Below are 16,280 nucleotides of genomic sequence, written 5' to 3'. Positions count from 1 at the left end.
ATCAGAGTTGCAATTAATCCAATGCAGACAGAGAGAGGCCCTGGAAGCAAGGAGCTTCTGCTTCTGCTCTTGTAACATGGGGTGGAGGTAGAGATGAAAAAAGAAAATGTGGTCTAATACTGGGTTTCCTATGCCCTTCTGCAACTCAGGGGCCATTAAGGAAGACAAAAGTTCCCCACATGAATCTGCAAGGAACAGTAGAAGGTTGGGGAATAACAGATGAGGAAACAGAGGCACAGAGAGACTGAGGAACTTGCCCAAGTTTGCAGGGCTGTTAAGTGGGAAAACTGGGAAGTGAAACCTATCAGCCTGACTCCTGAGTCTGCGCTCCAGAATCCTGGGCAGATGTGACTGCTATAGGAAGGCATGGCCATGATGGAGTGTTCAGGAACGGGCAAGCTGAGCGGACTGGAAGAAGCTGGGTGGAGAAGGGGTGGGAAGTGAATAGGGACCTTCCAAACTGGACAGGGTGTGTGAGAGCTCACCACCCCACCCCCCACCCCAGGACAGTTTCAGGTTGCAGGCCGGGTGCGGCGGAGCTGACATTATTTATAACCTCTGTGTGCTAGATGTGGTGTAAGGTCCTTATATATTTTATGTCATTTAATCCTTGCACAGTGGTTAAGAGCGTGGCTGGTAACCAAAAAGGTCAGCAGCTCGAATCCACCAGCCGCTCCTTGGAAGATCTATGCGGCAGTTCTACTCAGTCCTATAGGGTGACTATTAGCTGGAATCGACTCGACAGCAATGAGTTTGGTTGTATTTTTTTTTTTTGGTAATCCTTGCACAGCAGACAATTTCTCTGCTGGAGGAGGCTAGATGTTTGTGTTCAGGGATCATACTCTCCTCTCCTCCCTCCTCATCCAGGAAGTGTTCACTGATGGTGAGCGACCTCATGGACCCAGCCAGGCAGGGAACACAGGGAAGAACAGAACACAATCCTGGACCCCCGGACCTCACAGGCCGGCGACCTCACCAGCACGTTTTAACCTGCCTGCTTCTGGACAGGATGCTTCCTCTGCTGGGTGGCCCCTGGTCCAGGGCTGGGTGGCCCAGGGCCACAGAGCCAGCTGCTGGTGCCTCCCCTCTCAGCGCTTGTCTGTCCTTCCTGCCGCTCTGTCCTTGACTCGGGCCGGCACCATGGCTGTCTCCTGAGTCACCACCGCTTTCTAGCTTTCTGGTTTTCACTCTCCTGCCTCCCTGGTTTGGGTTCCCATCTTGGTGAAGAGAATTATCTCTCTCTCTCTCGCCCTCCCCCCATACACCAAAATGCACACACACCCTGCTTGGTGAGACCTTCTCCAAAGGGCTCTCGGGGAAGGACTCCAAGGTCCAGGGGGCCCTGAGCCTCCCCAGCCCACTCGAGGCCACCAGGGCTGAGTTGTGGCTGCAGAGTCTGTGGGTCAGAGCCTGGCTATCCTCGGTCTGAGCAGCCCACCCGGATATCAAGATGCCTCCTCCTTCAACCATGGGCTCTCCTGCCCAGGCCCAGCTTGAGTGGACCTTGGAGCAAAGGGCCCTGATGGTCAAGAGAGGAAAGAATAGGCCTCCTTGCCTGCCCTTGGGCAAAGGCGGCAGGTAGCACAAGCCCTGGTCTCCCAGGCCTTGAGCTGTCCACACCTGGTCCCTGCACGCCCCAGACAGCTGGCCTGCCTTATTCATCTTCTTCTTCTGAAATCCACCTGAGAAAGTTGCTATGGCCCTGGGCACTTGGGAAACACAAAACAGAGCTTAAGGGGAGAACAGCTGGGCTGGGCACCATCAGCACTGTATCTGGTCAGAGAGGGAGGCTGTGCTGTGATTGGGTGCAATCCTGGAAGACTTTCTGCAGGAAGTGGCATGATTCAGCCAGGCAAAGGCATTGGGAGGGCAAGGGCATAGCAGGACAGGAGTAAAGACACTCGAGTGAATGTTCAACAGGCAGGCAGGAGGGTAGAGATGACCCAGTCATTCCTTCACTTATCTGTTAAGCACTACATGCCAGGCTGGGTCCTAAGTACTGATGATCTCATTTTTGTTGTTGTTAGTAAAACAGACCCAAAAAGAAAAGAACAGAAAAGAATCCTTGGAGCTGACATTTTAGTGGGAGCAGACGATAAACAAGATAAATCTGTTTAAATTATGTACTACGTTAGATTGTGACAGACTGTGGAGAAAAAATGGAAGCAGCGAGGAGCGTGGGGTTGGGGGCAGGGTTCTGCAATGTAGGGTAGCCAGGGAGGGGGCTGCATGAGGTGGGCAGGGCTAGGCTGCAGGGGTCTTTGATGCCAGAGTTAGGACTTGGCCCTATGAGACGATGTGGGTGAGATGATGGAAATGGGGTCTGGGTGATTTCCCAAAGCCCCATGCAGGGAAGGAATGGGGCAACAAGGTGGGATGGGGGCAGGGTACTGAAGAGCAGCTTGCAGCCCCCCGGCCAGTCCAAGGCCCAGCTAGAGGGGCCTTCCAAGCTTGGGGGCTGATGGGGTGGGTCACACTGGGTGGGCCGGGGCGGTAGGCTCAGCATCTCCCAAAGGGTCTGGAGCTCCCACAGTCTAGAACACCAAACTGAATTTTAATGGTCCCCACCCTGTGAGAACCAGGTCTGTGGCTCTGTGTCTGCCACCAGAGAAGACCTAGCACAGGTGGGGGCATGGAGGCGCAGGCCAAGCCCATCCTCCAAGCAGTAGCAGCCTGAGCCCAATGCCTTCCTCTTTTGGGGGCAGGGTTGCTTCGATACCCACCCCTTCCCTGACTGACCCCTCGATTACTGGGTGGAAGGGTAAGAGTCCTTCTGAGAGGACACTGCCTTCAAGTTCATCGGGCACTTTTTTAAAATCTAGAAAGATATTCTCCTTCAAATGACCCCACCCCGCTATCCACACTGACCCGGATGAAAACTCTGACCTGTTGTTTAAGGGTTCCGGGTTAGGGATCAGTAATTTGCAGTTGCAGTCCAGGCTCTGCGGATCTTGGGGAAGGCATTTCTCTGGGTCTGTTTCCTCACTTGTAAAATAGGGGAAGGTGTTTGCCTCACCAATACCACTGAAAGGGTAGGACAGCAGCAGAGCCAGGCAGAGCCAAGGCCGTCACATGCAGCATTGCCTGTCAGCCTCTCAGTCACCTTGGGAGGAAGGCATGATGGCCATTCCCATTGTGCAGATGGGGAGACTGAGGCTCAGAGAGGTTCATGAGTTGCCTAAAATCATACAGTTGCATAACTCCAGGGATCCTTCTCTTAACATGTCACTTTATTATTTTTGAGTAAGATTCCATTCAATACTGTTCAGCTAGTGATCCAGTCAATTAGCAGTTAAGAGGCCCTGATGGCTGGATATCTGATATTATGCATTTATCAAAACTCACGGAGTGTACAACGCAGAGTAAGCCCTAATGTAAACTATATTGCTGCTGTGTGCCGACTCATAGCAACCCCATGTGACAGAGTAGAACTGCCCCATAGGGTCTCCTAGACTGTAATCTTTACGGAAGCAGACTGCCAGGTCTTTCTTCCGCAGAGCAGCTAGGTGTGTTCAAACAGCCAACCTTTTGGCTAGCAGCCAAGCACTTAACCGTTGTGCCACCAGGGCTCCTACGTAAACTATAGAATTTAGTTAACAATGATGTATCAATATTGGTTCATCCATTGTATCAGATGTACCACAATAATGCAAGATGTTAATAAAGGGGAAACTGTGCAGGGACCCAACTTGACAGCAACAGGTTTTGTGTGCAGGGGGCGAGGGTATATGGGAACTCTCTGTACTTTCTGAGCAATTTTTTTATAAATCTAAAACTGTTCTGTTATGGACTGAATTGTGTCCTCTCTAAATTTGTGTTGGAATCCTAACCTCTATACCTGTGGATGTAATGTAGTGTAATCACCCTCCATAACGCAATTTACTATAATATAATCAATCAGTCAGTTGAGGTCACGCCAGTGTAGAAATTGTGTTGGAATCCTAACCTCTATACCTGTGGATGTAATCTAATGTAATGCAATGTAATCACATTCCATAATGCAATTTAATGTAATATAACCAATCAATCAGTTGAGGTCATGCCAGTGTACGGTGGATCCTAAATTCAGTGATTTCAGAGTTTTGTGAAGAGCAGCATAGACACGGAGGCACAAACAGGGGATGACAAACATCAAGTGAGGATCTCCAAGGAACCAAGAAACGCCGGGGCTGCCAACAAGGAAGGAGGCGACAGGGTGGAGACCCTGATTTGAACTTTTAGGCTCCAGAACTGTGAGAAAATACATTGCTGTTCTTTAAAGCCACTCAGTTGTGGTATTTGTGTTATAACAGCACTAGCTAAGATATGCTCTAAAACAGAAGGTCTGTTTTTTAAAAAAGGTGCTGACTGTACAACAGCCGCTGACTAAGCCACAGCCTTTCTTTGAGCGTCTACTGGGTGCGCAGCGAGGCTCTGTGCGGGGGAAGGTTGGCAGGGGGCAGGTGGAAGAGGGTCCCTGCCCTCCAAGAGCCTGGATGGTGTAGGGCGGCAGGGCTCCCCACTGGGCGTGGGAACACAGGCTCTGCCACCAGACGGACGTGCAGGGTGTGGCTGTGTGTTGTTGTTGTTAGGTGCCGTCAAGTTGGTTCCAACTCATAGTGACTCCATGTACAACAGAATGAAACAGTGCCCAGTCCTGTGTTGCCAGGGACAACATACTGAAACTCTCTGCTGGGGTTCTCATCCACACAAGGGTGGACCTTCTAGGGTGGGTGTGAGGACTACAGGCCATAATGAGAGCACCTGTGGTCTGGCCTGGCAGACTATGATCCATGGATTGTGGCCATTATTATTAAAATGAACATGTGGAGAACAGGGGACGACTGTGCCCGGCCAGAAGTCAGGCTGTGCATGCAGAGGCACCTCAGGAGTTCAGAGCAGGGAGAGAGGACTCTGGGCTGGAGCAGACAGGGAGGCTTCCTGGGAAAGAGCCTCAGGCATGCGCAGAGGAAGGGCTGAGGAGCTGGGAGCTGAACTGGGATGGCGTCGGCGGGTGGGGTGGGGGAGATGCACCCTTATGTGTGTGTGCGTGTGCGACAGAGAGAGAGACAGACAGACAGACAGCAGGCCCTGTGGCCACCACAAAGATGTGGACAGGTGGGCTCTGAGGTCCACACTGGTTCATTATGGAGTGATGCCAGGCAGGGGCCTCTGGGACACAGGGAGCCCCTGAAAGCTTTATAGAGGCCAACTCTGGGGGCGAGGAAGTCAGTTTGCCTCATTTGTGGGAACTGCCTGGCCCACGGCAGACCAGGAGAAGCCAGGGTAGACTCTGCCTGGGCTGTCCTCTCGGTCCTGCCCCTCAGGCTGGGATCAACCACTGTGGACGTTCGCTCACAGCAGAGCTCTTGTGACCCTTGCCTCAGCCATGGTACCCCCGTTATCAGCCCTCCTCGCAGCCCAGCCACAGGGGTTGAGGAGCTGGAATGGAAGCCTGGAGGAGTTGCCCTGTTGGGGCCTGCTTGTGGACGGAAAGGGGAAGGCACAGAACAGTGTTTACATTTTCCCTCCTTTCCCTTCTGGTGGCCTGGTCAGCCTGGCGGTTAAACCACTGCGGTTTGTTGGCCCCAGGGAGTGCCTCCATTACATAACGACAGACACAACTGCCCCTAAAACACACACATACTCACACACACGCACACACCACACAATCTCTCTCTCACACACACACTTTCACACAGACACACAGTCTCACACCCTCTCATATACTCACGCACACATGCACAGAATCTCACACACACACTCATACATACACTCACACTCACACAGATACACACTCACAAAATCTCACGCATAGATGCAATTTCACACACATACATACAATCTCATACACTCACACACATACACAGATAAACACACACAGACACACTTATACATATAATTTCACACACTCACACATACACAGTGTCACACACAGACATACACACAATCTTACACGCTCATACATGCATACATACAAAATCTTACACACTGACACACTCACACATACACACACTCACAGTCTCACACACAGACACAATCTCACACGCTCACATACACATACAAAATCTCACACATAGACACACACAGATCCATACTCACACAATCTCACACCCCGACCCTCCCACGCAACCTCACATGCTCACATATACACATACAAAATCTCACACACTTAGATTCACATACTCATGCACATATGCTCACACTCACCCACACACCACCCACACACAGATACACACCTACACAGTCTCACACACTCATATACACACTCACACACACATACCCTCAACTGGCATCATTGTTGTCTGCGGATGATTTCTGCTGCCCCCACAAACAGTCACATGGCTGGGAGCCTTTCCCCACGGTTTCAGTGGGCAGAATCTTCCCACCCCCTCGTCCCTGAAGCCCCAGGTTCCCAGAGCCGCGTAGGACTGACTCGGATCTGCACAGGCCCCTCCCAAGCAACGGCCCAGTCTTTGGCACCAGCCTGCGCAAGGGACAAATGTGGGAGGATTTGAATCTGGAAAAGAGTCAGGGAAAGCACAGACCCAAGGTGGAAGCCCTATTATGTGAACTCCAGAAACTCAGAACAGGCACAAAGAGGGGTGAACAGGGGTAGGTAGGAAGGGGGTCTCTCAAGCACAGCAGGTGGAAGTAACGCAGGGCAACATTTTTGGAGGGTTACTGGATGGCAGATTTCAAGCTTTTAAGTGCACGTCACCGTCCCTGGAAACATGTGAGCTGCCCTGTGACCCAGCAATGCTACTTCTAGGAATTCATCCGATACAAACGCTCCCCTAAGGGTCTATGTACAAAGATGTTCGTGCAGCATTGTTTGTAAGGTAAAGCAAAATTGTGAGCAGCTGCAATATCCATCATGATGGCCCTCATAGTGTGGAATACCATGCAGCCGTTAAAAGAACGTGCTAGCATGCTAAGGAAGAAATGGGCCACTGAACAGGAGGTACAATACGACCCTGTGTTTGTGAGCCAGGAAATCTATGATTGTATGTGTATAAATATTTATAGTGGCATAATAACGTATCTGGAACACCTTGCACAAACTGTTACCAGATGATTACCTTTGCTGAGTGGGACTGAGGAGGCGGATAAGGGAGGCTTCTGTATTTGTATAAGGAGCCTGGGTGGCGCAGTGGTGAAGTGCTCGGCTGCTAACCAAAAGGTTGGTGGTTCGAACCCCCAGCGGCTCCGCTGGAGAAACATGTGGTAGTCTGCTTGCAAACAGATTTACAGCCTTGGAAACCCAATAGGGCAGTTCTACTCTGTCCTATAGGATTGCTATGAGGTGGAATTGACTCATTGGCAATGGGTTTGGTTTGGGTTTTGCATTTATACATATCGGAATTCAATTTACGCTGTTTGGTTATTCATGACAAGCACCCATAAGTTTGAAATAAGAGAAAAAAATAAACAAACAAGAGGACACCAAGAAGCGTCGCATGTCTCCCTCTTTTGAGGCAGGGTGCTCTGCCCTCACATGGAAGGCCTGGGGTGGAGTCACGGCTCCACCATTTGTGAGCTGGGAGACCTTGGGCAATCCCTCATTTCTCTGAGCTTCATTTTCCTTGTCCGTGAAATGGGGAGAACAATACCAATCTAAGGGTGGTCTGGTTTGGTTGCACAAAGTTATTAAGGCTCCTGTAGGAGCCAGGCTTGGGGATACAAGGAGGATAATGATGTTCTTGCTTTGAAGGAACTTACAGGCTAGAGAGGAGGACAGAGACATAACCGGCTGATGTCTGACACGGTGATTTGTGCCACGATAAAGGGCCGGGGTGGGCCCCGGAGCCGGTGGAAGGGATAGATCTGAGATTGAGATTCGGCCTGTGTTGAATGTTGAGGGACTAGCTGGAGGAAGCTGGGGGTGTGCCCCAGGCAGGGCCCAGGGAGAACAAGGGGTGCGAACGGCACTGGGGAGGAACGGTGAGCATCAGAGCAGGGGAGGGTGGCCTTCCAGACTTCCAGAGCCTCAAAGACCATGTTTGCAAGCTTAGATTTGAACTTGGGACTCTTCATAGGGTCTTCACACGGTCTCAGGGCAGGGAGGGGTGTGGTTGCCTGTTTTAGGAATTTGCCTGGAGGAATGGTAGCTGGGAGGAGGACCAGCTGGGGGCTCCAGCAGGTGTGCAGGTGAGAGGTCTGAGTGCCCAGGAGGCAGGGACAGAGAGAAGCGGGCACAGTCAAGGCAGAGTTAGAAGCTGGGACATTAGGTTTGACAACCTATACAGGGGGATGGAGCGGGAAGCCAGAGAAAGGACCTCGGGAGAAGCCAGGTTCTGGTGTGGGAGACTAGATAGATGTGGTACCACATGTGTGGAGACAGGGACAACTGGAGAGGTTGGTGTGGAGGTCTGAGGTGCTTCCGGGGCATCCGTGAGGAGGTGGGTCCCCAGGCTGCTGGCCAGAGCTATCAGTGCACTCGAGAGCATGTGGTGGGCCGTCAGGTGCAGCTCAGCCCTCCCCTTCCCCTCCACCCAGTTTGCCAGAGGAAGCAGTAGTTTTGGAATATTTTGGACTTTCTTGGCTCCTGAAAGGATCCCTGGGTGGCACAAACGGTTTGTGCTCAACTACTAACATAAAGGTTGATGGTTGAAACTCACCCAGCAGTGCCGTGGAAGAAAGGCCTGGCGATCTACTTCCAAAAGATCACAGCCATTGAAAACCCTATGGAGCACAGTTCTACACATGGGGGTTGCTGGTGTTTGGTTTTTTTTTCTTTTTTTTTTTTGGCTCCTGGGGAGAGGGAGAGCCATCAAGGGCATTGTGGGTGTGTCCTGGAGTGTGCTGTAGGAAACGACAACCCTTCAAGGTGTTACATGATGGAAGCTTCCTTTGCTGTTTAATAGAATATTCTAGACTAGCAGTACTGTCCAACAGAACTTTCTGAGATGCTAGAAATGGTCTGTGCTGTTCAGTATGGTAGCCCCTAGCTACCTGTGACTAGTGAGCACTTCTAATGTGGCTGGCGCAAATGAGGAAGTGAATTTTAAATTTTATTTAATTTCAATTAATTTAAATAGCCACGTGTGGTTAGTGGCTACCATATTGAACAGTGCACACCTAGAATTTCCAAAGATAAGCAGGAGCCACTCTCATCTTAAGGCCCAGATGGTTGGGTGAGTTTGGTGGGGGCAGGCTGTGGTTGGTGGGGGGCTTCCTGAACCCCCTCAAATTGGTACCTATTGATTAGATGTGAAAAAAGCCAACACAGTACTAACAAACTCTTACGTCACACTTTCTGTGTCCTGGTTCTATTCTCAAGGCCTCACATGGGTTGATTCACCTGAGCCTCACTCGATGAGCTAGGTCAGCCCTGCTCTCCCTGGCATCTTACAGATGAGGAAATCAAGACACAGAGAGGGTTAGTAGCTTGATCACTGTCTCACAGCTGGTAGTGGCCGAGCTAGCTGTGAACCCAGGCCGTCTGGCTGCTGACCACTCTGCTAGCTGGCACATCGTTTCCTCTGTGGGGACGTGAGCCGGGCACTTTCCTCGATACTTCATACACACTATCATATTTTGATACACATGGGGGCTTGGTGTATCAGGAGCGGCATCATCATCCCCATTTCATAGATGAGGACACTGACGCTCAGAGATTTGCTCAGGTAGAGAGTGGCAGTGGAGTGACATTTGAACCCAGGTCGTGGAGCCCCTCCTTGTAACCCCTGCATGACCAGGCCGCTCCACACAGTGGTGGTGATGCCTGCCCTGAGCCCCCTCCTGCCCCAGCTGGAGCTGGGCCAGCCGCTGCCGCTGCTCTGGGCTCATGGGGCTGTGGATTGCAAGTTCTCTGGCCATGTCCAGCCCACAGGCCCTCCTGGCCCTCCCTAAGGAGCCCACTGGACAGAGCCCAGAAGGACATGGGTCTGCTTTGGTGAGAATCGTCATGTAGAGTTTTTAAAAACAGCCCTATTGGCACGGCTCACTCGCAGGGACTACGTGCTCATGCAGAAACCCAGAAGTTGGGAAGTCTCCAGAGGGGTGCTCTGCCCTCTCTCTAAGCGTCAGTTTTGTCATCTCTGGAATGAGAGGACGATCCTAGATCTGGGGTTTTTAACTTTTTTTTTTTTAGCATTAAAATAGTTTTTATAAGAAATCATTTTATCCACTTTACTCTCCACACAATCACCAGAGAGATTGTTTAGAAATGTGAATGTAGTTCTCTTACTCCTGGCTAAAATCTTTCAATGGCTTCCCATGCTCTTGGGATAGATAGTCTCTGACCTCATGGTGCTTAGAATTTTGGGAGGAAGAAATATACACGCAAACAAAGATATTCAAAGTATGTCAGGGGTGACAAATGCTGAGAAAAAAATTAAGCTGGCTGAGAGGGAAGGAATGCCAGGTGGAGTTGTTGTTTCAGAGAGGGTGGTCTGGGTAACCCCCCCAGAAAGGCCACAGTTCAGCAGGAACTTAAAGGAATAGAGCCATGTGGAAGAGCGCGACAGATAGTAGCAAGTGCAAAGGCCCTGAGGCAGGGCGTCAGCCCAGCATGTTTAAGGACCATCAAGGAGGCCAGTGTAGTTGGAATGGGATGAGTGAGGGCGAAGTTGAGGTTAGAAAGGTAAGAGTTGAGGTGGGGTAGGGAGGAGGTAGGGAGTAAGTCATATAGGATCTTATAGATTATTGTAAAGTTTTTAGATTTTATTCTGTGTGAGCATTTGGAGCAGAAGAGTGACTTTAAACTAAATTGTTTTAAAAGCACAGATGAAGCAGGACACAGAACACTCTGGAGAGAAATCCTAGAAGGCTTCCTAGAAGAGTTGGACTTTATAAACCAGGGGAATAAGGCAGGTAGAGAGAAGTCAGAAGAGGTAGCCTGGGAGTAATTTGAAGGAGCAAAAGCTTAGATTGGTTTGAATTCTGCTTCAGCCACTTCCTAGTTGCGTAGCCTCAGGCAAATAACTTACCCTTTCAGGCTCAGTTTCCTCATCTATAAAACGGGAGAGTAACAGAACTTCTGTCTTATTGTTAGAAGGATTGTCATTAACACATGTAAAGCTTTAGTATCTAATAGAAGCCCCATAAATAGTAGCTATTAGAATCTTTAAGGCATTTCAGCAAGGAAACCCCTGGGCATGAGCTGGGGGAGGGGTGATGAGAGGCAACAGTAATAACAGCCAGTTGATTTTTGTTGAACACTTACCATCTCTAGGCCCTGGGCAATGCACGTTGCATTTATTATCTCACTTAATCTTAACAGCAACAACAATGGAGTAACCTGTTTCTTCATAACCTATTTCTCAAATGAACAAACGGAGACTCCAGGAGGCAAAGTGGCAGCCTGGGGCAGAGGGGGTGGAGGGGGCGAGGGGGACGCATCCCCATATCTGACTCCAGAATCCCAGTTCTTTCCACTTGTGGTAGCCTCCTGGACTCTGGGGTGAAAGGTCCGACTGACTCCGGGGTGTTTGCACTTTTGGGGGAGCCTCTGAGGACAATTTCTTTTACTGAAAAATGTTAATTGAAAACGTTTAACTAAAATATAGAAAAGGTCAAAGGATAATATAAGAAAATAACTGTAGAAATCTTTGAACCAAAGATATGATACTGTAATAGGTGAATGGGGGCGGGGGTGGGGGGTGGAAGGCAAGGGAGTGATTTCTTGTTGCTGAGCCCACTGCTTCCGCCCCATCCTGCCCCACTCTGCTCTCCACCTTCAGGCACGCTGGTCTTCTTTCTCTCCTCTCTGGAGCCACATTGCCTCCCACCACAGGGCCTTTGCACTAGCTGCTCCCTTTGCCTGGAAAACTCTTTCACAAGCCTTTGCCTTGTCAGTCACTACCTACCCTTTGTTCTTCTTACTTCTTCAGGGGCTTCCTGGACCCTGTGTGAGGTGGGTTTCCTGACAGAGGTTCCCTCAGCACCTGCTCCTTCCCCTCGATAGCCTGGGCTTCCACTGTGACTATGTTTTTTGAAATCAAGATATAATTCACATACCATCACATTCACCAATTTAAAGTGGAAAAGTCAGTACTCACAGTGCTGTGCAAACCATCACCACTACCTAGTTCCAGAACATTTTCATTATCTCAGAAAGAAACCTGTACCCATTAAATGGTCACTCCCCATTCCCCCCTCCCTCCATCCCAACGCAGCCACCAATCTACTTTCTGTCTCTATGGATTTCCCTATTCTGGACATTTCAGACAAATGGGGTCATACAATATGTGGCCTTTTATAATGGACTTGGAGCCCTGGTGGTGCAGTGGTTAAGAGCTACTGCTGCAAACCAAAAGGTCAGCAGTCTGAATCCACCAGCCGCTCCTTGGAAACCCTATGGAGCAGTTCTACTCTGTCCTACGTGGTCACTATGAGTTGGAATTGACTCGATGGCAACTGGTTTGGTTTTTTGGTTTTTTATACCTGACTTCCTTCATTTAGGACACTGTTTTCAAGGCTCATCCATGTGGTAGTATGTATCAGTTCTTCATTCCTTTTTATGGTTGAATAATATTCCACTGTATGGGATTTGTTTATCCATTCCTCAATTGATGGACATTTGGGTTGTTTCCACTTTCTGGCTATTATGAATAATGCTGTTATGAACATTTGTGTACACGTTTTTGTGTGAACATATGTTTTCAATTCTTTGGGTTTATACCTAGGAGTGGAATTGCTGGGTTATAAGGTAACTCTATGCTTAAAATTTTTTTTTATTGTACTTTAGATGAAGGTTTACAGAACAAATAGTTTCTCATTAAACAGTCAGTACACATATTGTTTTATAGGCTTAAATTTTTAATGGAACTGCCGAGCTGTTTTCCAAAGTGGTACACTGCTGGCTCCCCAGTACAGCTGTTACACGCTGCACAGCTCCATGAGGGCAGGGACGAGGTCTGTCCGCTCACCTCTGCTACTCCAGCACCAGCATTTACTAGAAAATCAGGATCTATCTGTAGGATGAGTGAAAGGTCTCCACCAGCAGCCCTGGCATCCTGCCCCTTTAATGTCTAAGTTGGATCCGGGGGCAGCAGAGGAGGGGTATCTGCCAACAAGTCTGAATCATACAGCCCTGGCCCTCAGCAAAACATGCCTGCCTTGGGCCAGCCTGGCAGTGTCTCTGATTAGCATCTACATAATATATTGGCCTTGGGGGAGTCTGTCAAGTCCAACCCAACAGTGACACATCAGCACAGGCCTGGGCACACAGTAAGTGCTCGATAAAGCCCTAGCACACTGGCCCGACTAGACTGAAGCCTCAAGAGTAGCTGGGCCAGGGAGAAGCAACCAGGTCAGAGAGGCTCTCACAAGCCACATACCAACTGTCATCAAGTTGACTCAGACTCCTGGAGAACCCATGTGTGTCAGAGTAGAACTATGCTCTACAGTTTTCAATGGCTGATTTTTTTTCTCTCTCTCTTTTTTCCAGCTTTCCTGTCCTCTTCTGCCTTCTAGTCCTTGTCCCTGGACTGCTGTGCCTCATTAGTCCCATTTTGTTTTATAGGGCTGTCCAATCCCCAGCTGAACAGTAAACCTCGGGAGTGACTTCACCACTGAGCTAAAAGGGTGTCTGGAGGCCATACTCTCAGGGTTTCTCCAGTCTGTCAGGCCAGTAAATCTGGCCTTTTTTTGTGTGTTAGAATTTTGTTCTACATCCTTCTCCAGCTCTGTCAGAATCCTCTGTTGTGATCCCGGTCAGAGCAGTCAGTGGTGGTAGCGGGGCACCATCTAGTTGTACTGGACTCAGTCTGGTAGAGGCCTTGCTAGCTGTGGTCCATTAGTCCTTTAGACTAATCTTTTCCTTGTGTCCTGTTCTCCTTGTTCTCACTTGTTCCCAAAGAAGTGAGACCAGTGGAGTATCTTAGATGGCTGCTCACAGGCTTTTAAGACCCCAGACGCTACTCATTAAGGTAGAATGTAGAACATTGTCTTTATAAATTGTGTTATGCCTATTGAACTAGATGTTCCTTGAGACCATGGTCCCCACAGCCCTCCGCCCAGCAATTCAGTCCCTCAGGGAGTTTGGATGTGTCTATGGAGCTTCCATGACCTTTCCTTGTACAAGCTGTGCTGGCTTCCCCAGTATTGTGTACTGTCTTGCCCTTCACCAAAGTTACCACTTATCTATTGTCTATAATGGCTGATTTTTTGTAAGTGGATCGCCAGGCCTTTCTTCCGAGGCCCCTCTGGGGGGAATCAAACCTCAACCTGTTGGTTAACAGCCAAGCGAGTTAACCATTTGCACTACCCAGGGGCTCCACATTATTGGTGGTGAAGGGGAATCACACAGCCCCTTTTCACCTGGTACAGGGCTCAGAGATTAGCCTACAGGCAGCTTAGTCATGGAGTAAGGCTTAGTAAGGCAAGGCCCTGGGACCTGCACTTCAAAGGCCCGTCCCCCTGCCCATAAAACCCTTACAGGGCCCAGTGGAGGGGGCACATGCTGCCCTCAGCCAGCCTCGACCTCCTGCAGAGGGGTCACCAGGAATTCTGTGTTTCATCAAATATTGCTGGGCCATGGAGTTTTATTTGAAAATAATTTTAATTAGCCGGAAACTAGGAGTTTAATAAATGGAAAACAGAGAACTTTCCAAGGCCACGGCTGGGAAACACTCGCTTTTTTAAAAATTCCGCCTGACTTGTCCCAGGCCAGCTAAGCACCCTAACACAAGGATTGATTGCCAGAGGAATCCACAAGGAAAACAAAGCTTATTTTTAGAGAAATATTTTAAACTTAGTTTCAGCGAGCTCAGGAGTTTTCTTGTCTGTCTCAAGCCCTTGATATCTTTCCTCCTATTTCAGAGCCGCCTCTCACCCCAGAGGGCACAAGAACTCCTATCTGACAGAGCTATTTCTGCCCAGATGAAAATAAAAGGGCTCCCTCCCCCTCTGCCCAGAGAATTGTTTCTAAAAATGTCCATGCGGAGGGTGAGTAGCCCAGTCTGCCTTTGGCAGGTGTGACCAACCACCGCGATGGGTCTAGGGTCCCCACAGGCCTGGGGGCCCAGCCCCTGCAGCCCTGTCCTGCCCACTGTTGGCTGTAGGAAGCGTGTGACAGCCTGGCCACCATTTCCGGGTTTTGAAAGCAGTTTTAAACTTGAAATAAGCCTGCTTAAAAAAAAAAAAAAGACTGCTATTCCTGGCTAGGTGTTGGTAACACCCCCCCCATAGACACACCCACACCCAAACACATGGCAACACCCAATGACCCTCACACCCCACAGACCCTACACCTACTCACACAACAGCTACACACACACCACAGCAACAGACACACCCAAGCCCACACCAACACCCACACACAGATCTATACATACACCTACAGACACAACCCCCCCAGACACATCCACATGCAGCCCCCCAGTAACACAGACCATCATACCCCACAGACCCACACATCTACTCACACAGCAACAGCTACACACATACCCACCACAGCTACACCCCCAAACCCACAACCACCATCCACACACACACACAGATACAACTCTCACACTACAACAGACACACCTACGCCCAGACCCTCACACCCACACACACCCCAACAGCTACACACAAACAAGCACCCAAATCCACATACCCCACAGACACAGGCCCACACACCAATACCCCTGCAGCAACACCACAGACACACACAGACCCCCAAACACCTGCACACAGAGCAATACCCACAAACATGACTTCCACACTCACAGAGACAGACAAGGACACAGATATACACCCCCCCCACCCCGCCCCATATAGACACATTCCCACACACACTCATACTTTCTAGGTCTAGCAAGAACTGTGGGAAGAGGTGGGGAGAAAGGCCTAGTCAGGGGTGGGCCCTGGAGGTGCTGTGGCTTCCTGCTGCCCTGGCATCCCCCCACCCCCCTCCTTCCCGGGGAAGGCCTGTCCAGCTGGCAGGCCTTGGCTCCGCCCTGGCCCTCCCTTCTTCCCTCTCTCTCTTCTTGGCCTTGCCAGTAGCACAGAACTGGAACTGCCCTGGATAGCCACAGCTCTGCACAACCTCCGGGAGCATGAACAAGGAAAAAACAAATACAATTAAGTGAGGTGACAATCGAGAGTGGCCGCGGGCCCCCGTAAGGAAGGTAAGCTCTGCCCAGCCAGCGCGGCGGCAGACCCTCCCTAATTTACATGGCCAGGACGGCGCAGACCCAACTTCCGGTTTCAAGAAAACACGGCCCGAGAGATACATCCGCCGTCACTCTTGCCACTACCAGCAAAACTGAAGAAGAGCGAGTACCTGGGATAGTTCCTAACTCCAAGTTCAAGCACTGTGTAGCTGGCGTCCTCAAGCACCCGTCCACACTGGGGTTTTTCTGGATAAC

The 16,280-nt window shown here is 50.1% G+C and overlaps 1 long non-coding RNA gene across 1 annotated transcript in view; it reads right to left on the bottom strand.

The window, feature by feature from the left end:
* The window catches only part of LOC111821376 (uncharacterized), an 18,058-nt gene extending 1,821 nt beyond the window's left edge, over positions 1–16,237 (bottom strand). Inside the window, exon 1 of the long non-coding RNA XR_002824806.1 lies at positions 16,196–16,237. This is a non-coding gene — a long non-coding RNA (uncharacterized LOC111821376). The remainder of the gene's footprint in view (positions 1–16,195) is intronic.
* Between the last annotated feature and the right edge of the window lie 43 nt (positions 16,238–16,280).

Source organism: Trichechus manatus, unplaced genomic scaffold, assembly GCF_000243295.1.
Source record: "Trichechus manatus latirostris isolate Lorelei unplaced genomic scaffold, TriManLat1.0 scaffold00005, whole genome shotgun sequence".
NCBI lineage: Eukaryota > Metazoa > Chordata > Mammalia > Sirenia > Trichechidae > Trichechus > Trichechus manatus.
This window is presented reverse-complemented; position numbering and strand designations above follow the sequence as displayed.